Source organism: Haliotis rubra, unplaced genomic scaffold (genome assembly GCF_003918875.1).
Source record: "Haliotis rubra isolate DU_JTF1 unplaced genomic scaffold, ASM391887v1 Scf1471, whole genome shotgun sequence".
NCBI lineage: Eukaryota > Metazoa > Mollusca > Gastropoda > Lepetellida > Haliotidae > Haliotis > Haliotis rubra.
The window spans coordinates 80,971-104,932 of NW_025765416.1; the positions used below are offsets into that span (position 1 = coordinate 80,971).

At 43.4% G+C, this 23,962-nt stretch overlaps 1 long non-coding RNA gene across 1 annotated transcript; it reads right to left on the reverse strand.

Annotated features, from left to right (window-relative positions):
• Nucleotides 1-1,515: 1,515 nt before the first annotated feature.
• Nucleotides 1,516-18,740, reverse strand: LOC124269777. The gene is made up of 3 exons (XR_006896606.1): nt 18,583-18,740; nt 16,949-16,954; nt 1,516-1,526 (listed from the first exon to the last, which is right to left on the reverse strand). It is a non-coding gene; the product is annotated as an uncharacterized LOC124269777 (long non-coding RNA).
• Nucleotides 18,741-23,962: the final 5,222 nt, after the last annotated feature.

Genomic DNA, 23,962 nt, shown 5'->3' on the forward strand with positions numbered 1-23,962 from the left:
AAAATTCACAAAATGTCAACCGAAGAAATCGATAAGCTGTACGCTAGATACGAGGCTAGACTCGGGGCCGAGATGACGAAGACTATAGGATCGGCTATGACCCAGATATACATTGGTATTGTGTCATACTTCCTTCCCATCCCCCCGGAGCGCCGACTTTACCAGTGGGAGGCCCTCGACAATGACCATTTTATTGAACACGCCTTGAGCTCTATCAGCTGCGTGCTGTATCACAAATACGGTATGTTGTTAGCCGCGATGACGGCGGCGATTATCACGGCAAAGCATTGCCAATTTAAGGAGGGGAAAAATAATAATAGTATAGATGGATACTGCACAGGAGGAGACCCCTCAACTGGGGGAGACCCCACCCCAACTGGAGGAGACCCCGCAACAGGGAGGAGACCCCACCTACAGTCACCAGACAGAAGAATCCTAAGAGAGTAGCTGCCGGTCAAAAAAGGTGGTGTCACCAACATAAAAGTATCACGGTGAACCCGACTTGACTCTTGTTGGTTGTAGGCGCAACTGCTGCCGTGGCTATCTCATGGTTATATACACGACACATGGAGAAACCCCCGCAATTAGAGGTCAACCCACATATCATGCAATAAAATATATATTTTTATATCATATACATAATGTCTGAGGGGAAAACGTTCGTCAACCACGCAGACCACGCCACCGCGGTCGCCAGTCTAGCCGTAGGGTACGCTCGGTTGACCCAAATGGTGCTTAAACAACTGACTATCAAGCTAGATTTCAACCTGCAGGATATGGGTATGCTCATATTGAACCTTGGTATGGCGATGGCCACAAAGGACATCCTAGTAAAACAAGGGATACTACCTGAAAATATTATGAAGTGAATATAGGATGGCTACGATTGCCATGATGGTCCGTGGGGCGTTAGTAAATGCCCTGGCATTTTCCGGGAGTAATTTCCTCTTCGAAACTCTGGCGAGAGTCACCGCGGCTGAGATTCAGGCAGAAGCGTAAGAGGCATGACCTCGCTATTGAGAAATTACAGGCGGCACAATCCGAGTACGCGAAAAAACGTCTCCAGAGGATCGATTACATTGACGAACAACTCAGGCGTGAGAACCATGCCGTTCAAACATTCCACGATGTCGACGACACAGCGAGAGAATACTACCTACTAACAGGTAAACAGCTGAAACCACTACATAAGCCCACACTCGCTCTGTACTACACTCCATCCAAGCGGCAAATGGACCATGAACTGGTATTCATCGCGCTGGGTATAGCAGCGACTGCGTTGGTTGCAAAACAATTAGACCAAGTACTCATATAAGTATGCTAAAGATGAGACCTGCTCCATACCGATGCGAATACATACTTATGGGGAAGAAAGAAGCCTGTGGTAGGAGATGCAGGACTGAGGGGTACTGTTGTTTCCACATGGGAAGGACTAACTACACGTGTTCTGTGTATGGTATAGGGGTTAAAGGGCACTACTGCCTATGCAAAGCTCACGGAGCAAACGTAGTCAGACATCATCTCATCTACGAGAATAAAAAGGCCTACATAAAAGAACGTAGGCGCCTCCTCAAGATAAGTCCCCAATTAGAGACTGTGAACACCTAGGTATAACTATGATTTTGGAAATTGAGCCCAGGAAAAGTTGCCTGAGAAGCTGGCAGATGGATGTGGGGAAAAGTATAGATATCAGTGTTCTCAAACCCATGATTGTTGGTGAACTATATAAGGGGTGCTCGTTTACAATCATGGTGAAAGTAGGGTTTGATATGCCATGGGCTGGGCACACTTGGAATTACTTTGATGGGGGGCTAGTAGATGTGCATGGGGAGATAGATATACTTGTTGACAACTCATTGCAAGTAATACAAAACACCCTACTATGCTGCGTATGTTCCGGGTGGGTCGAGGGAATAATTGATAAGGTGTATCTAGATATTTACTAAAGCGCCTCACTATATTTTTTATCAAGGTTGGAGGAGTTACTTCCCTTGCCGGCGGTCCAATTAGAGATTGATATACCCGGTGTGTACGCAACTATGACTACTATTCGCTGAGCTCAAAGCAGATCGCTTGAGGCAGAGAGTGTGATTGGTTACTCTAGGATGAGGAAATCAGCCTTGTTGAGGTTACTAGGCCTAGAAGCCCCTAACCGCGGTAAAAGCGGCAAAAGCCCAAGCGAAGAGCTTGGGTTCACGGGTTATTCCAACCTGGGAGAGCGGGTTAGTAAAAGCATTGTTATCACATGACCCGTAGAGCAAAACCTCACACTGTAAAACAATTAAAAACCGAGGTACGCAATTTGGGGTTAGGTGTATATTCCCGTATGAGGAAACCACAGCTTGTAGAACTATTACGGCAGAATAGAGCTATTGACCTACAGTTCGTACCCACTGAGCACGCTGTAGGCAACTATTTGAGAGGCTGGCGCATGCATGTTGATAGGAACATAGACATCACAGATATCAAGCCTCTGATAGCTGATAAAGTCAACCAGGAACTAAACAATCTGGAAAGTATAAAGTTTCAGATCACAGTGAAAATGTCACTCAGCAGGTGGGGGTAACCCCCACTGGGGTCACTGAGTACGTTCAGCCTTACTTTCGAGGTAAACAAGAAGTCGTCACGCATACAGAGACCATAGACGCATCAATCGATACCAGTTTTCAGCAGATACGAGAATACCAAGAACGCTACACACACTTGGGGTCTGGGTGGGTTGTTGATAAAATCGATAATGTCTATCTAGACATAGCTAACTACGTGCCGTTCAGAGGCGGGTCATACCTAGACTTGCCACCCTACTATAAGAAAAAACAGGCCATGGTCAACGTCAAGAATAGAGGAGATGATTGCCTGAGGGTAGCTATCAGGTCAGCCTTGTATCCAGTTGACACTCATTCAGACAGCCTTTCTAGCTATCCCCAAGACGATGGGCTCAACTGGGATGGTATAGATGAGCCCACCCCCATATCTCAGATCACTAAAATAGAAAAACAGAACGATATAGCCATAAACGTCTTTGGGCACGAAGGTAACAACAATAGTGCACAAGGTCAGTCAGTTGGGGGGACCCCAACTGTTGGGGGAGGAGCGTCGCCGCATTATCAATATATTCATGATCCAACGAGGTGAAAAGTATCACTACACCTTGATAAAACATCTCAGCAGGCTATTGCACGACCAGTCGAAACACGTTGGGAAAAAACACTTTTGTGTGCAATGCCTGCACGGTTTCAGCCGAGCTCATTTATTAGAATCCCACCGGGAGGATTCCCAAGGTGTGGAGCAGACGGCCATACGAGTCGACATGCCTAAGGAAGGTGACAATATCCTAAAATTCGACAACCACAAGAACCAAATGTCTGTTCCTTATATCATCTACGCCGACTTTGAAGCCTTGGTCAAACCAGTTGAGGTTGCCGGGGGTACCCCAACCACACAAAAAACCAAAGAGCATGAGGCTTGTGGGTTTGGATACGTTGTCGTCCGGTGTGATGGGAAAACGAAAGCTCCCGTAGTGTACAGGGGTCCCGACGCGGCTGAAAAGTTTCTAAAGTGTTTGCAGGAAGAAGAAAAAATTATTAGGAATGCACTGTATACAGTCGCTCCCATGCGTATGACCCAAGCCGACCGGCTAGGTCATGCCTGTAGCACTAATTGTCACGTGTGCGACTCACCACTGAACGGTGATTGGGTGAGAGATCACTGCCACATAACCGGTAAGTATAGAGCGCGCGCTCACGATCGCGTGCAACCTCAAGCTTGAATCAACCCCAAGACAATAAACATCCCGTGGTCTTTCTCAACCCGAGAAGTGTACGACACTCACTTGATCATGCAGGCCATCGCGAAAATTGATGGCAACCTAACGTGCATCCCCAACAACATGGAGAGATACATCTCCTTCAGCTTAAACGGCCTGAGGTTCATCGACTCGGTTCAGTTCCTCCTATCGTCACTCGACAGTCTTGTCAAGGCCAACGATACCTTCCCCATCACCAATCGATACATCGACGCCAAGACTAGACCCCTGCTGATGAGGAAGGGTGTGTACCCCTATGAGTACATGGATGGCTGGGCCAAGTTCGCCGAGACCAGACTACCCCCCATCAGAGAATTTTACAGCAACCTGACCGACTCGGCAATATCCCAAGACGATTACTCACACGCTATTAACGTATGGAATAAACTGGGCTGTAAGAATTTGGGTGACTATCAGCTTAAACGGCCTGTTGTTTGTAATGCCTTGGGGTATTCCATTCACGACCTATACTTGAGGACAGATGTACTGCTGTTAGCCGATGTGTTTGAGACGTTTAGGCGGACATGTTTCAAGCAGTATAAACTCGACCCAGCATGGTATTACACCAGCCCAGGTCTGTCGTTGGATGCCTTGCTTAAAAAGACCAGAGTTAAGTTGGAATTGCTCACAGATTACGACATGCCCCTATTCATTGAGAAAGGCTTGCGAGGTGGGATTTCCATGGCATCCAAACGATACGCGAAAGCAAATACTCAATACGTGAAGGGCTACGACCCGAGCAAGCCAACCAATCATATTCGCTACCTCGATGCCAACAACCTGTACGGCTGGGCCGTGAGCCAGTATCTACCCACAGGGGGATTCGAATGGGCATCGCACGAGGTCGATGTTATGAGCATTGCACCAGATTCGAACAAAGGTTATATCCTCAAGGTTGACTTGGAATACCCCAAGGCATTACACACATCACACAACAGCTACCCCCTGGCCCCCGAACGTATGAGGGTTAACCCAGACTGGATGTCTGAGTACCAACATAACTTGTTAGGTGGGCGGGTGGCAGACGTTGTAAAACTTGTGCCAAGCTTAATGAATAAGACCAAGTACATCGTTCACTATCGCAACCTACAGCTGTACCTGTCGTTGGGTATGAGGCTGACCAAAATACACAGGGTGCTCGTGTTCAACCAGAGCCCCTGGATGGAATACCCATCAGAATGAACACAGACCTCCAGCTTGCAACCAGTGACTTTGAGAAAAATCTCTACAAGCTCATGAACAACTAAGTGTTTGGTAAGACTATGGAGAACCTGAGGAAACGCGTGACCGTAAAGCTGGTTGGGTCGAATGAGGAAGACAACCTCAGGAGACTGATAGCCAGTCCGGCATTCAACCGTAGCAAGATATTCACCGATGACCTAGTTGCCCTACACATGAAGAAAAGCCACATAAAATTCAACCGACCTGTTTACGTGGGGGTGAGCATCCTCAATTTATCCAAACACCTGATGTACGACTTTTACTACAACGAGCTGAAGAAACAGTACGACGACAGGTGCGAGTGCTGTACACTGACACGGATTCCCTGTTGATGGAGATTCGAACCGAGGACGTGTACGAGGACATGAAGAAACGCCTCGATTTGTACGACACCATCGACTACCCCAAGGATCATGCCATACACAGCACGGTAAATAAAAAGGTCCTAGGTAAGATGAAGGACGAGTGTGCTGGCACGCCCATAGCCGAGTACATAGGGTTGAGGCCTAAGATGTACTCCATCCTGCAAGCCGACAATGGCGAGATCCGGAAGGCGAAATGTGTTAAGAAGTACGTGGTGAAACAACACATCAAACATGCCAGATTCAAGGAAGCCCTGTTCAAGACCCGTACCTTTAGACATAAAATGAACACACTGAAAAGTGATGGGCATAGGATATACGGACTGACTATACACAAGACGTCCCTGTCGCCGATGGACACCAAATGTTGGATAGCTATTGATGGGATCAACACGTACGCGTACGGGGATGAGAAAATTGAACCAAGAACATAGGTGTACATATTGGGATGTCGCGGAACCAGAGAAAGTTCGAGGCTATTTACTACAGCCCGCGTGGGTACTGGAAAGCAGCTAGCGCTGTACATAAGCTGGCTAAAATGGCACGAGTACCCACGGAGGAGGCCAAAGCGTGGCTTGAAAAACAAGCCCTGTGGCAGATCTATTTACCGGCACCACGCTACATGCCTAGAAGGAATGTCGGTATTAACATACCCAATAGCGTTCACCAGGCCGACCTCCTATTCCTACCCCACGATAAGAGGTACAAGTATGCCTCGTGGATGTGGCCAGTCGCTACAAGGAAGCCGAACCCTTGACCACGAAAGACTCGGCCCAGATAGCCCGAGGATTCCAACGCATATACAAGCGCAGTCCGCTGACGTGGCCAACAGAGCTGCAAGTTGACCCCGGGCGGGAGTTCATGGGTGTTGTGTCACACCTGTTAGACAAACATGATACAAAGGTCAGGCGTGGCACGGCAGGAGCCCATCGCAGCCAAGCCATAGTTGAGAGATTCAATAGGACTTTGGCTGAGCGCTTATTCGGACATCAGTATGCGAGAGAGATGGCCATCCCGAAGCGATCGACTGAATGGGTCGGTCTTGTGGCTACCTAAAGGTGGTGGTCGGCAATCAACCATGAAGCCACCCGTCTCACCGTCAAGAAACCGGCAGACGCTATCAAACTAAAATCAATAGTGGCAGAGCCGGCTGCTCCATTGCGTGGGAAAGAGAAACAGATACCAGATAGGGCACTAGTGAGGTATCTATACCAGCCGGGGGAACACGAGGGTGATAGCCGTAGGCGAGCCACCGATCCTATATGGTCAGTCAAACCTTACAACATAGATAAAGCGGACATGAAAGTGGACGAGCCTAACTTGTACTACTTGAGAGATGGGCCAGGGAGAGGGTTTGTTAGATAGGAATTATTGACCGTACCGTACGGCACTATGCTACCTCCTGCCAACGTGGCATAGTGTCACAATAGTGCCACATGTGGGCGGGAAATCAACGGGGGCTCAAAAGTAGTAGATGCAATGGTAGCAAGATCTAAGGGCCTGACAAAAGCCTTATTTGTGAAATAAGGCTTTGCAGAGGCTTTTGTTGGACTTGGTCCCGGACAATCATTGTATCTACTACTCACACCCATCTATCGATGTTATTGCTTTTTTCACCTGAAATAGGCCATGTATTCTTGGTGTACCTGCTGGGTGGATAGGTTTAAGCTTCATAAAACATACAGCTAAAACACGATGAGCTGGAGTGGTACAACACTATTGATCTACTACAAAATGACTTCAACAGTAGAACAAAAACCTCGTTTGGTAGCGATTGTCTTTGGCTGAGAATGCTGTTGCAAACTAAATTACGGATTACGGAACATATTTGTCCGGACAAGTATCTGGTCTCCGTGGTCTCTGAAAGTGTTTGGTTCATTCACTGTCGGGGCTCTATGTCAGAGAGGTCAACTTCAGTGCATTGATTTTGGGTCTTATCTGTATGACTGCCAGGAGTGTAAAGTGTTAAAATACAAATATCAGTCTGAAAAGTATATTGCTACATCATTTATGTTCAAAGTGAATGAGAACTACTGAGTTCAGTCAATGAATAATGACGTATGCATGGCAGAGTATTCCAGGAAGCAAAACCATTGATAACTTTCATCCGTTCTTAAATAAAATGTAGTTTCTTTTCTCTAGGCTAACACTTTTCATTACAATTCTTGTTGCAATGCAACAATTTTGTTCTGTGTCCCGATGCTGAGTAAGATATAAGAATAATATCGATTGCAAGTAGAAGTAATAACCATAGTAATAACCAGTAACTATAGAGGTTTGGAAATACTTTAATTCCTTTGGTAGTTTACAAGTGAACAGTGAGAAGAAATGAACAAAACACCAAGAATGGACAGCATCGTAAATAAATATAAGCTAAAAATACCAGTGCTTCAGTTCTATGCTAAATGTATAGCCGTCCCCCAACTCAAGAATCAAGTGTTTTGGGATATTTATAATATATGAACATCAATCTTTATAACTAACAAAAATTATTACACAAACTTACCCAGATGCACCAACATAGAGACAGAAGTTTCACCATGTTGACAAAGGACACAATTTTGTGTCTGCATACCCGAAAAAAACTAGAAATGCTTCCTAAGCACAATAGAAGTACCGAACTCTTTGTATTCCTGCTTGCTAATCCACATCTCCTTTAAGGTGGAGAGAGAGAAGCCACAATTGACCCACCAATCCACGTAAAGTACTTTCTCTCCTTGATCTCCATATTTGGGGCAAGAGCTGCGATCTCCTTCTGCATTCTGTTAGTGAAACCAGGGAACATGGTGTTACCTCCCGAGAGGACAATGCTGGCATATAACCCCGAACGGTCCTCACTGTCGCACTTCATTATCGATTTGTTTGCAATTTCATGAATGCCATCTGTATCAATGCCCATATAAGCTGGTTGGAAGAGAGCTTCCGGACAGCGAAACCTCTGAGTATCAATAGTGAGGACTTGACCATTTGGTAGCTCGTAATTCTCTCGCAGGGGAGGGAGAAGAAAATGCAGCAGTCATCTCCTGTCTGAAATCGAGTGCTACGTAGGCCAGTTTCTCCTTGATGTCACTTGCAATAATTCTGTCTGAGGTGGTGGTGAAGAAGAGCCCACGCTCCATCACCATCTTCATCATGTAGTCTGTTAGCCCATACCCTGCGAGATCTGACTTCAGAACAACGTGGGGAACAGCATAACCTTTCCTGACCGGAACAGAGCAGGTAACGCCACAACCAGAGTCAAGAGCAAGACCGGTGGTTCTACCAGAAGCATAGATAGACAGAACAGCCTGATTTCCCAAACACATAGATGGGGTGTTGAAGGTCTCAAACATGATCTGGGTCGTCTTTTCACGGTTAGCCGTTTGGTTGAGAGGAGGTTGAAACCTTAAATGAACTTCTGGCATGATATAGATAAATGTACGTACCTGTCTTGGGTAGCCGACGACGGAGGGGAATACAATTTTGGGGGCGTCGTCACCAGAAAATCCCGCCTTGCACATACCAGATCCATTGTCAATAACCAACGATGCAATATCATCATCACACATTTTGACAGCAAAGCACTGCACGTATCGCGTCTACTCCACTAAGCGAGGAACTGAACAACGTTTCATCCACTTGAGGCTATATATTGATATGTCAACCAAAATAACAAAACCTCTGGTGTGGTGAGCGGTAAAGCATCCTCATAAGGTCATGAATACAGAAGCAGTATTCACGTTTTCAGAAGTGGATGCAATCGCCTCAGTTAATTCAAGTGTATGTGTCACCTTTCCACTAAATTCACAGGCTGCTGTTACATTTCAGTACATGCATGTCTCATAACATGTTTCATGTGCCATGAATACTGGACATTTCACTATATGCCATGTCTATATATGTCAATGTTTTTAATGAATATCAGTTAATCAGTATACGTACTTCGCCTGATATATTGTTCTTTAGTATATACACTACATCTTGATATCAATGCTGTTGTGCTGACCATATGTGCTAGTCATACAGTGGGTGTGGTATACCATAATCATGTGTAATTCACGTGTATTCATACAATATGTGGTTTGAAACAGTACCCATGTCTGTTTCATTGCTGAATGTATCATGTATTCGGTTTCTTGATGTCTGGCAAGGGCACCTGCTCCATCTGTATGTTTCTGTTAAGTGCACAGGAGACGACGAGGTTGAGTGAGTGAGTGAATTAATATTTAACGTCACATCGGCAATATTTCAGCCATATCGTGACGACAAAAAGTTATGTGCTAAGAAGAAATATATCAATATACTTCTTACACACCTGTCAGCAAAGGACAGTATAACAACTAGAGTATCACAAATTAATTAAAAGTAGTTTGCGTTCAGTGTAAAATGCTAAATCATTTCAAAACAACGCAATATAAAATCGGGCTATAGATTGCCAGCAACTGAAGGTAGATCACCATGCTAGGGACCATGGGGTCTTACATTACTCTTGCTACCTGCATGGGCCCAAGCTGGATTTACGTCTTCCCTTCAGCTGTTGGCGAATTTTGAGCAATTTAGCCATAATTTAAAACTACAAACATTCTACGATTAAAATTCTGGCAATGATCAACATTACATTGAATAATGTGGTTTTACGTACCCTCTTTGGAGGACCGACGAGGTTGATATATACATGTGGTAAAGTGAGTTGTTAGGAAAGCATTAGAGTACAAGCAGTGGGAGAAATATTTCTGAAATGCTCAAAGAAGATTGTTTAGAAATATAGACTAGCCTCGGTAGTGAAAACTCCGTTAATCCACACTCGAATTTCGTAACGAATCCACACTCGAATTTCTGAACGTACACACTATAAATGATACGTTAAATTTGTTTCTCCAGGCAGATTTAGAGGGAATTCATGATGTTCACAGTGCTGTAGTTTACAGTTTTGTTATTTTCAGAGCAGTGTTGCTATAGTGAGGAGTTGCAAGTATAATAGATGAAGCACTCTACATCAGTGATTGAGATATTCAAGCGTTTAGGGTCTCAGAGTTCAACTTAAACTAAGGTGTGTACCGACTGTACCGAAATATGTTGTATTACTCCACAGTCCAAAGCAAGGAAGGTTAGTATGTTATATACACTTCTAGGTGTATGTTTCATTTCATAATAACAACCTGTGGATTGATAAATATTAAACACCAATAACAGCTAGTCTATGACACACATTCTATCGGGTGTAAAACAACTAACACGCTCTTTATTCAAATCGTCTGAGTAGAGGGACATGTTTTGCGAATAGCTGGTGTCATTTCGTTTGGTTTGTGCCTTTTGGAATTTGTTTCGTCAGATAACCGACACCGAGTAGTCTCTTCGATTATATTGGAACCATAATTCTAGGAAGTGCAACACTGACCTCGACAAAACAATTTCCTTAATCATGATAAAACTCGGTCCTCTATTCTATCCTTCTGCAATCAAATTGTATATCGGACGTTACCTTACATAGACGTCGTTCATTATACTATGCGAAAAGTGTCTTATTCGAAGACGGAAGCTTTTTACCTCTTTAAGTTACACAATTTCAATGAGTGTCATCAAATATATATATTTGCTGCTTGTTTCAAACTCTGAAACAAACTCTGTTTCAAAGATTAACCATATTCCTTATACATTACAGGAAGAGCTTTCATTCACAGGAAGTATTCGAAACACGTGCCAATAACAGGTCAAACGATTTGCTTGGTCGTTTTTCAGTATCAGACAACAGCCACTATCCTTCATAACAAACTTAAGGAAAAGAGAAAAGTACTAGAATTTGTACTTTGCTAAGAAAGTGTAATCCCACACATAACATGTGTTGCGTTTGACCACTTTCTAAATGGCATTGTGTCATCAAAACTTAAGGAAAGACTTCATTACTTGATCGTTAGGGCTTTTGTTACAAGAAGCGACAAAACCCTTTACACATTCATCACAGTCCATTGTGCAATTGTGACTATGTCGTGAGCAGATATTTGCTTCAGCGGCATATATAGGGTCAGAGGTTAAGAGCAGTTTGTTAGCGAAAGTGCTGAGCAAACAATATTCCAAAACATGGACTTCTCATTGATAGCTTTCATGTAACGACACGTATGCTTGAAGTTGGCAACCACAGGGGCATTCACTGAACTCCACTTATTGCTGATCCCCTTCTTGCATGTGAATAGTTACGAATCTCTGCTCGGATGCCAAAGTCAAACAAAGAAAGTTTTACGTATGCTTCAGGTAAATTGACCAATGACATTGTCTTATACCGTCAGACAGCAACTTCCGTTGCAGTGACTTACCCACCTTAACAAGAAATGGGACCCGTGAGCATAGGCGGACCCAGTCGGGGATGCAGGGGTGCGCGCGCGCACGCACACACACACACACACAGGAACACCACAGGACCCACTCTCTGGTTCAGGCCTACTCCACCCCATACCATGATGCTTGCACCTCCCCCTGAGTCTCTTTCCATAACACATTGGTCTGAGTAATAACGCCGGCCACGTCGTCCCCATATTCTTGTTCTGCCATCTGCATTTGATACGCAGTACCGACTCTCATCTGTGAACAGAACAGTTCTCCATTGCCTGTATCTCCAGTTTTGGTGTTGTTGGGCAAACTGTAGACGTTCACGCCGATGACGAGGGGTGGGCATAGGTCCACGGTAAGGTCTACGGCAATGGAGGTTCCTGCTGTTAAGACGTCGGCGTACTGTATTAGTACTGATTGGTCTTCCGTGTGTTCCCACTGTCTGGCGTGATGTTTCGGATGCCTGCATGAAGGGATTCTGTACATGCTGTCACACAACATGGCGGTTTTGTCGTCTTGTGGTCACCCTTGGTCTGCCAGTACGGGGGCGATCATTTGTGGTGTTGGTGTTTGATGATTTTAAGAGGGGGTTGGGTATTTTGTTCTGGGAGCTGGGGAGGGGGGGGGGGAGCAATTTTGTACATAAAATGTGTTTAAACTTATGCTTGGACATTATGGGGAGGTGTGGTCATTAATTTTGTACATACATTTTAGGAGAGGTCACTCACATTGTACATGCTTCTCCATAAAAATCATCATCGGCCACGTATGAAACAGGAGTTTGTATTTTGGGGACGAGTGCGACCAAACGTACCAAAAGTCAACTTTTGTAGGGAGATTTGCGAAAATTACGTGTTGTGCAATAAACGCAAAATGCGGAAAGGGTAGAAAACCATTGCATGCGACAGGTGGGCGCGTGACATTAGAGATTACCACAAAAGAAATCACGTTTAAGTTCAGCAGAACGAGAGAGGGCTATAGGAATGCTGCAACTGGTCAGGTTGCTGCAACGTTTGGTTGCTCCGTAGTTACTGTCAGGAACCTTCGTCAACGCTTCAATCAGACTGGTCAGACATCGGACAGGCCACGGACAGTCAGACCCCGGGTAACAACAGCAGTGGAGGACCGACATCTGAGAACGTTGCATTTGCGGAACCGCTTCCTGGTGGTGGCGGCATCTTAGGCTACGGCAATCGGTCACCCCATGAGTCGATGGACAGTAACAAGAAGACTTCGTGCCCATGGTATCAGATGTTATCGACCACACTGGGGTACGCTGTGAACGGATAGACAACGCCAGTTGAGACTACGCTGGGCCAGACAGGTCAGACGTTGGCAGCTACGTGACTGGCGTAGGGTACTGTTTTCTGACGAAAGCAGATTCTGTCTATCGAGGCCCGACTGCAGAGTTAGAGTATACAGGTGGAGAGGTGAAAGAACAGCTCGTTGTTGTGTACAGGAGTCGGAGCCGTATGGTGGCGGTAGCGTCATGGTCTGGAGTGCCATATGCGGTGACCAGAGGACTGACCTTGTTGTCGTCAACGGTAATTTAACTGCACAACGGTATATCGATGAGGTGCTGAGGCCCGTGGTCCTGCCATTTATACAGCAACAGCCACAGGGAGTCGTATTCCAACTCGACAACGCTCTCCCACACGTTGCTAGGACTGTACAGCACTTTCTGAACGCCAACAATGTCAACGTTTTGCCATGGCCAGCTCGCTCCCTGACTTGTCACCTATCGGACATTTATGGGATCAACTCGATAGACAGATTCGGGGACAGAATCCGCCAATTACAAGACAGGAGCTGGCACAGGCCCTCGTCGAAGAATGGAGGCGTATCCCTGCTGACGTCATCAGACGCTTGACCACTTCAGTCATGAGACGTGTTAATTCATGCATCCGGGCCAGGGGTGGACATACTCGTTATTATAGGATTCACATTTCTCATTATTTCTGTTCCTCTGTTGTAATCGTTGGGGAAATCTCTTATTTTGAGCCCATGTGTACAATTTCATGTGCATCGGTTGAATAGTTTGTTTTGATTTCGAAATTCTGTGTTTAACACGTGTGTAAATGATTTGTTAAAAGAGTAAACCGTTTACTTTTCACTTCGTTGTTGTTGCTTTTGAATATAATCAATATCAAAGAAGAGAAAGGTTCTGTTGCACGTCAGTATTTCAATGGTTCTGTCAATTATTTTTTTATATTGATTGATTGATTGTTGTTGAACGTCGCTCTCAGCAATATTCCAGCTATATGACGGCGGTCTGTAAATAATCGAATCTGGACCAGACAATCGACAGCATGAGCATCGTACTACACAATTGGGATACGATGGCATGTGTCAACCAGGTCATCAAGCCTAACCATCCGATTCCTTTAATCGCCTTTTGCGACAAGCATAGGTTACTGAAGACCAATTCTAACTCGGATCTTCACGTTTTTTTTATCAAATCCATTTTTAGACACTGGGTTATAGTGTTCTACAAATCAAAGAAAACATACTATTGATGATATGTAAATGCCACCACTGTGGACAGTGCCAGTATCACTATTAAAGGCTGAGTAACAGTGAGTATACGCCGAGCTGAGAGTTATGTTAACAAGTGGATCCGTACTACCTGAGGGTCTGTGTCTCCTCAGGCTACTGATCCACGTCCGCGACAACACTGCAATCGGAGTCACAGGTTTGACAGATGATGATATATATGACGTCACTATTGCTGGGGATTTCTTCAACATTTGAACACTATGAGGAGTGTAAAACCCGTGGATCGAATGCCCGAGGCCATGAGTGTTTATTTTCTGACTTAAAAACCGAAGCAAAAATCTTAAACAAACATTGTCAACTACTTCATGTTTCCAACACTCTCAGTAAACCGTCGGAAACGGACGTAATATATATCTTGCTTACGTTCAAGCTCTGGACAATGAGAGGAGATTGTTGTTGAACATTGCACTTGCATAGTGCATGCATAGTGCATGGGCTTATGTAGCCAATATATTTTCCGATGAAAGTGCATGTTAATTGTTGGAACCACTGATAATTGTAAGCAGTATTGCATATGGATTCAGGAAAAATCATGGTTCCATTTTTTCTGATGATTAGAAGTGTCATTCTGGGGTAACTGAACATCGGTACTGTCGTAAGAAATGCCAACATGAAATCGTCAGGATTCTGAGACGTGTAATTGTACACCTCGAAAAACGTGTCTAATGAACACGTTAGTTTCTCAGTAACTTAGTGACAAATGATTAATGTGAAAACATCCACACATCTCGAGGCAGACTATTTTATTGGAACAACATTTACGGTATGCAGATATGCGGGTGTACATGAAAGGCTCCGAGTAAATACAACTTTCCAGTTAAATTCAGAGGGTAACATAAGACGAAAAAGTACATATCGTGATACCACTGCATTCGGTATTACTTGCTTTAATTCAACTTGGGACACTACTTTTTGAGCAGACTTGGGCCTCAAAACTTTGTGTGCACAATGGATCGGCCTGTCTCAAAGTATTCCTGCCTGCTAATGCTCACATCTTTGAAGTTGGACTTGGAGGCGAGCATGGCGCCCCCTAGCCAGGTGGAGTATTCCCTCTCTGGAGGAGCTATGATATTTATAGTTGTCGCTGATGGAGCAAGGGCTGTCAGTTCCTTCCTCATCCTGTCAGCCATACCAGGGAACATGGTGCTGCCACCCGAGAGAACGACGTTGGCATATAAATCTTTGCGGATGCCAGCGTCACACTTCATGATTGAATTGTATGTTGCCGTATGGATGCCCGGTTGGCCACTACCAATAAATGATGGCTTGAAGTGAACCTCTGGACAACGGATCCTCTCTTTATCCACCGTGATTAATTCCCCGTCCGGAAGTTCGTAGCTCCCCTTCAAAGTGGTGGAAGATGCCAGTTCCTGCTCATAGTTGAGGGCCACGTACAACTGGCTTTTCTTGATTTCATCCATGATCATTCGCTCGTTAGTAGTAGCAAAGGATTGACCCCGTTCTGTAAGTAACTTCATCAAGAAGTCACTGACATCAATACCAGCGATATCAACCCTGCTGACGCCAGCAGCAACAACTCTACCATCAACGATAGGGACAGTATGGGTCACACCGGCCCCTGAGTCGACCACTAAGCCTGTAGTACGACCAGAAGCGTGCAACGACAGAGCAGCTTGATTGGCCAAATACATTGATGGGACGTTGAAGGTTTCAAACATAATCTGAGCCATAGGTTCTCGGTTAACCCCGGGGCTCAGTGGAGCCTCTGTCAAGAGCACGGGATGTTCTTCGGGAGCAACGTGGAGCTCGTTATCGAAAGTGTGACGCCATATTACCTCCATGTCTACCCAGTTTGTAGCTATGCCGTGACTGACAGGGTAGTTTAGTGTGAGAATTCCTTGACGGCTAATAGCATCTTTACCAACAAAGGCCTCTTGCTGCATACCGCTAAGAAATCCCTGAAAAAAAATAATATTTTAATGGACTCTGCGTAATTATCACATCTGTAATTAAAGGAGAGGTGTACACGAAACCGTCACATTTATTCTTATACGAAACAAAATAGCTTTTCTTTAATAAGTTAGTATCATTGTTTGACAATATGCATTCATTTTTATTACAATGAAAGTATAACCCTCATTAAGAGCGCTGAAATGTTATGCCATTATGTGGCCTTTGTTTGCTGAGCTAAATAGGCCAGAGTTACTGCCCTTCGATTATGACGTAATTTGTGCCACTTGATTTTAGACTGGTCTCCTGTCTAGTCCCAAATCAAAAGATAACAATACTAAAATTAATCACGTGAAAAACTACGAAAGAAGAGTAAGAATTTAAAATGTAAGCAGCAGGACAGATAGATCGTGTGTATTTTATTCATAACCTCATTGTGACCAAGGGAAATGAGGAGAAGTACTATCGTCGGTGTGCGTGAGTTTGCGTCAGTCATGGCGTCACACTTTCAGAACCTATAATGTTGTGATGCATCTAAGAAATCATGGGAATACACCTATGCCATTTAACTATCGCTTGCTACGATGCCTTTCCCATGCATGTTCTATAACTAATGAGCAAGTTTATGCAACATCTAGGCCATCGGATACACAGTATACAATCTGCTAAATTTCGTTAGACGTCATACAATTTGGTTACGTGGTAGCACTTTTTGTACAATGTATACGTCATCACAGTGTAGAACTGACCACATAGCCAGCAGTCAGCCAGGCAACAGGTGGATTAATACAGTAGCCTGCGCATCGAACCACAAGAACCACACCTATACCTGCACCACGTGAAATGGGTCTAATAGGGTCTAACGACGTCATTCGTTTATCAGTCTGGCACCAATGACGTCATTTCCAAGGGACATAAGCCATGGTGTGTTTATTGTGGACATGGAACTCTCGCTTAATGTGGAAAATATTAATCGATATAACGCAAAAAAGTAAATCAGTTTCTTCTGATATATGTATGGGTTTGGCTAAGAGACTGCTTGACAACTTTTTTTTTATGATGAAAAAGTGCAAGACAAAAAAGTGTATTTTCGTGTTAACTTGCCCTTTAAGTTTGAAAAAAGTGACAAAACCCCATTTCCATAACCATAGTTCATTGTACAATTCTACTTCTTCCATAATCACGTGTTTATGACTGACCTTGAAATAGTGATAAAGTTGATTGGATCATTCCCCAAACACATGTAAGTCAATTGTTGAAACGTCTTGGCCAAATTCTATAGTTCTAATTTCTGTGTAAAACGTCCAACTCGAATGCGTAACAAAAACCAGATCAACGAAGAAGGGAGGATAGCTGGTGCCCATTGGGATTCCTTCATCTTTCCTCGATGTCCTTTACCCTAATTTCACGGTGTGAGGTGAGGTGAGGTGAAATTGGGTTTAACGTCGTGCTGGAGAATATTTCGCTCATATGATGACGTGCATGCGTGTGTATGTGTATGTGTATGTGCCTCTGCTTGTACTAGCCCAAACTGAAGCTGGTTTTATAGTGCTAGCCCACTGAGATACCATGCCGCAGTGAGGCATGAATACCCCACTCAGACACATTATACTGACTCCGAGCCGACCAGTCCTTGATGTACCCATTAATGCCGAGCGCAAGGCAGGGACCAACAAGTACCATATTTTAACGTCTTTTGGTATGACGCGGTCGGGGATCGAACTCGCGACCTTCCGCTCTCCGGGCGGACGCTCTAACCACTACACCACGGAGGCGGTCAATTTCACGGTGTAATCTATGAGGGAGTTCAGCATTTCTTTAGACTTTAGACTTTTTAGCCAAAAAATGTATACCGGGACTCCCTATTATCGCAAATAAAACATTGGCAAAGCGGAAATATCACGGCCCGCATCGGCTGTTTTCATATGCAAATTACGTAAAATAAATTCATCGCTCTTGAAAAATTAATTTATTTCATTGGAATGTCATGTCTAATCGTAGAAATATCAAAGTATCAATCTTTGCAGTAAGTTCTGGAACATTTTTAAATTAGTATGACCCCTACCGCCACAGCATCTTCCACAAATCAAAACTTACTTCGTCAAGTGTAATCCTGCGACAACTACAAGGGCATTTGCATATTTTCCGTTCTAAATATATAGGTGGTGGGGGGATTTATTAGTGGGAAGCCAGTGGTGAGGCAGGTGATGAGAAGCCAGGGTGGGTTGAGTGGATAATTATTAGTGGATTAAGTGGTTGTAAGCTGATGGGATGTAATAGCCCTGATCCCTGTTAATAGAAGGGTTGAAAGGGCGTATTTGTAATGCATCAGCCAATTTAGGCTGAGTGTAATTAATTAATCCCCCCGCCACCTTGGCTTCTGCCTAATTAACTTACAGTCACTAATTGTCATGATGATCCCACTCATCTCATTCATGTTATCTAAGCTCATCATCATGCTATTGTAGCTCATCATGTACCTTTCTGTCATGCTTTGTTTCCCCACCTTTGTTACTGTTATCTCTTTATCTTATCTTGTATATAAACTGGTGTACTCATTCATCCCCCCATGTGCTTGAAAACGGTATAAGAATCTATACCGAGACGTCAAAATAAAGAAAGTTGATCATCCATAAAGTCTTGTCACCCCTACGGAAACAATGGTTGCTAGGCAAAATTGATATGTGCACTAGTGCACATATTGAAAATATGACATGACTAATGTTCCACCATATGGATAATTAAAAGTTCAATTACACATACTAATTGATAATAATAATAATAATTAGTGCATTAATATTGCGCTAAATCCACATAGACAGCATGCTTATAGCACAGACAGTTGGTTATTACCCCGGATAACCCAAGCTGTCTGTGAAGCACTAGAAGGTTATAGTCACATGACTTATCCCACCGGGTACCCATTTTCTGCTAGGTAAACAAAGACATTCTTTTATAACCTCACTTGCCTAAGATGAGACCACATGTATCACATGTGCTACTACTACACTTTGGTTCCCTTGACACATTTAGTGAGTCCAATAAATTAAATTAAAGCATTTACCTGGTATCTGGCGCGGCCAACAACATTTTCGAAGATAGCCCTGGGTACTTTGCCACCGGCGAACCCGGCCTTACACAAAAGAGATCCGTTGTCAAGAACGACGGCAGTCATCTTCACAGACAAGAATGATAACGAATCGTTCCTTGTTGCATGCAATCTCAATGGTTCTACATTCATCCAGAAACTATATTTATAGTACAAGACGAAAAACAGAGGCAAAATAAGGCAATATAGATGCACATCTTTCATAGTCTTTTAATTGTTGTTCATGACTCTCATTGTATAAATGCATAATGCCTACTTATGTTTCTGTTTCTATGGTATGTAGAAAGGCGTATCGTTAATGCAGATGATTTATGTCTGATATTCGTTTCATCTGAAATCACACTCTCATTACATTTCCATCCTAATAGAATTAGGAATGTACTTTCTTGTACATAACCCTTAATCTACTGAGGGGTTGTACAGTTTGAAATAACGCATACAGTTCACTCCTGAATGGGAGGATACGTTTCTCATATGTGTGAAGCTATTGTACCTAAACAGCGAATCGTGTAAGGGGGTGACGTCCTCATTGAGAGATATCATTCTGACCTACTTGACAAACAAAGATTTACTGTAGACGTTTTTTTAAAGGGATCTATGACCCGCAAACCTGTTAAGGTAACCCTTAAATTAGGTTTAGATAGTTGTTATGTTTTGTGACATAATCATTATCCTACATTTATGACTTACTGACTCGACACAGTAAAACAATCAGCTCACTTGACGCCAGGCTGTGTTCACATACCTCCACATGACATCAAGTAATTTCCACAACATATTTCAGTATTATGCAATTCCGTCTATATATGGTTTGGAACTCTGGCGCAGTCAAATCAGGAGAGTGCATGTACAGCTCTAACCACGCCAGCAGACATTGACGGTTATGTGTCAGCAACACTAACGACAGGCCATTGCCCAGTGCAGGCTTTGGAGACATTATCGTTAGTCAATTTCAGGGTCCTGCTATGAGCAGCAAGTCCTGATATTGTTATCACGGTAATTTGCCATCTGTCAAGATTTACAGGTGCGCACTACCCTGACATCATCCCGACTGATATTGGGAAGTTATTGTTCAAGCCACGTGTTCTAATATGACCTTCAGATGTCTAGAGGCTCTGGATACATACTTGACCATATGGCCTCACTCCGATAAAACGGTGTGCTGAGGAGTTGTGATTAATGCCAACAGTCCCACCCAGAGGAACGACGTTTCTCTTCATTCATTGTCATGACAACAACACTGAAATTGCACTAATCATTGAAGTTGGAACCGACAGAATTTTTTAGTAATTGTATTACCAATTGTTAAAGTACTTAGCAGGAACAAAACAGTATCATTTGTGGCTCCATAAAGGTTGTGTCAGTTCAGAATTACTGCAGAACTGACTGTAAAATGAATATATCATTTACAGCTGAATTCCATATTCTAAATTCCCGTGCCCGTGATGCGCTTATGATGTCTACACCATTATACCAGAAGACTACCATTATATGTATGTAAATGCTATGAGAAGTAATCATTAACATAATTGGTTGACCCTTGCTTGTGCAGTAGGACAAGGCTATATGCAGATTCAAAAACAAATATATTTAGGAATTATTTCACTCTTAATATTATCAGTCGATCGGGGCAATGGAACAATTATACCGACTTACCAGAAATCTGGAATTTAATATGGAATGAATTATTAAATAGCTCGAGATATTGGACTAACAAATCTAACATTGTGTTTATTATGAAAATAGCATTCTCTTTACTGATAAGCTGATACTGATATTGATCTGAGAACGCAAATAATCCGCTAGGTGAATGTAAATATGCATCTCCAACAGTTTGCAGAAGGATGCAGATTGGGTAAACTTATACTAATTTATAGAATTCGTTACTAGTTTATCACAGAGGATTGAGAAGAAACACTTACATCTAAATTTATCCAAATCTTTAAAGAAATATTTGGGGACAGCATTAATATACTCAGCAGCAAACAAAACGTCAGTACGAAGTCAAAATTAGATAGGCACTGTAATCAAACCATTACAGAAATTGACATAATAAACGGATCAAAACATTGTTGGTGTACAATATCTTGACACACCCATGAATAACTCAGCACAATTTCAAGACATTACGTGAACGTTTGCAGTCCATTCAGATTCTCGACTTCAGTATCTAGTGTGATCACCACGAGTGGCAATAACTGCAGCACAGCGTCTATGCATGGAGTGCACCAATCGATTGATGAAGGCCATTGGCACCTGGAACCACACTCTGAGAAAGGCCTGGCGCAATAAATCGGCTGTGTTCGGCCTTGGTATGACATTATTCAGTTTCCTCTGAATTTGATGCCAAAGATGTTCAATTGGGTGTAAATCAGGACTAAGGGCTGGCCACTGCATATTGTTGACACCGTTCTGCTGTAGGAAGTCCCATGTAGCTCTGGCAGTATGGGCCCGGGCCTTATCATGCTGGAAAATGTTGTTCCGGTGACGTGCGAAATGTGGTATGACGTGGGTTCTGAGAGCTTGGTCGATGTTGCGCACCGCTGTGATGCCGCCTACTCTCCCTGGAGGTTCTGGAAAACCACAGGACCCACTCTCTGGTTCAGGCCTATTCCACCCCATACCATGATGCTTGCACCTCCCAGTGAGTCTCTTTCCCTAACACATTGGTCTGAGTAACGCTGGCCATGTTTCGGATGCCTGCATGAAGGGATTCTGTACATGCTGTCGCATAACATGGCGGTTTTGTTGTCTTTTGGTCACCCTTGGTCTGCCAGTACGGGGGCGATCATTTGTGGTGTTGGTGGCCCAGAAACGTTGCTGCATCCTGTAGATGGCCAGAACGTTGACCAGGAAGTGATTGGCAACGGCTTGTGCAGTATGACCAGCTTCAAGTCTTCCTAGCGCCTGCTTCCTCTGAGCTGTCGTGAGTCGCGGCATCCTGCTGACGTTGTACTGTGAATGTTTCAACCATGTTTGGGGGTGCATTATAGGGCTGGTTCTTGTGAACAGCACGTGCAGTATGAGCTGCATGAAAAACATGGAGAACACTGTACCATTTCCGAGGTCAGATTGCGTTTTTGAGGCCATTTCCTGGGTGAAATTCTGAGTTTGGAGATGATGACTTTGTTCAGGTAAAGTTGGAGATGTCAAAAATATACAATCAAAACATTAAAAGAGTTTACAGTTATCCGTTTCTGCGAAGGAAAATTCCAAACTGACGTCTCTTTTGCTGCTTATTATATAACGCATAAATTGACTTTATTAAAAGACGGTGTGTTCACGCAGTTCATTTCTTCGTACGTATAAATTTGTCTCACGCAAGAAGCAATTATGTATTTTCTACAATATGATATGAACTCAGTTTTGTGTGATCACTCAAAGAGATGTTTGAAATAGTTAAGTCTATACATCCTCCCTGACATTGACATCAGAGAGATACTAAAACAGGGGGAAGGAACAGGAGAATCTGAAAGAAGTGGTAGTACAATCCTTCTAAATTTACAAAAATGTAGTTACGCACACCATTGCCCTCTACTGGATCTTTACCAAGCATTGTAATACCATAACAACACTGTTCTACAATGAACCACACTGCCACATAACGCTTGTTCAGATACTCGTTGAAGTAATTCGTTGTAGGATTAATGTTGCAGCCACAGTATACTGTTGCAGTATTCCCTGGTTTCGTACCTATGTATATTTGACCTATTGATTACCATTTACAATGCGACTATGGTAGTTTCATGTACATAACAGTTTTCGGATTAACACGTTAAGTTGGATATTTGGAGATGAGTAGTGATTCATTCTATACTCAACTCATTTCACAAACATTGCGGTGCTTCTCAGTGTCAGCGCTTCTCATATAATGTATTCACAAATTACATGTATCGTATTCATGGTCTTAGAGATCTATAGAGTGATGACTGAGCATGAATCCACATGTGCATTTCATGTATAGCTTCATTTTCTTCATAGATATGCCCACAAGCAAATATTGTGTCCTTAACACCCGTGAAAAACCGGGTCAGAATTGATCTTCAGCAACCCATGATTATCGTAAGAGGCAACTGACGGGTTCGGGTGGTCAGACTCGCTGGCTCGATACATGTCATCGTACAATCTCAGTTGCGTAGATCGATGCTCATGCTGTTGAACAGTGGATTGTCTGGTTCACACTCGATTATTTACAGACCGCCGACATATAGCTGGAATATTGTTGAGTGCGGCGTTAAACAACAACACTGTCGTTCAGCGTCACAGTCAGCAACAAGAAGAGCACATGACCGGAGCACAAGGAAAATGTAGTTTTGTGCACAGAACAACTGAAAGTCATGTCAAAAATAGTTTTTAAAACCGTTAACAGATACACAGTAACTTGAAATCACCCAGAGCGATGCGAGCGTGCTCCTGTCCATTGAAAACAGTGTTTTGTGGTGGCATGCATGATTTAGTAAGGGGTGGTTACGCCCGAGCATACAAACAGGCAAAACATCTCTTACAGAAAAGTTTCGGAACAAATTCAATATATACTACTCACACTTTGATAAAGATAACTTCACAACTTTACTTAAACGTAGATTTTTAATTTGAACTTGTATCCATTTAAAACTAGATAAATAATAATATGGCAACCCCTCTTTAAGCAAACAGCCACTTTAATCTAACCTTATGCACTTGATACATGAGTAA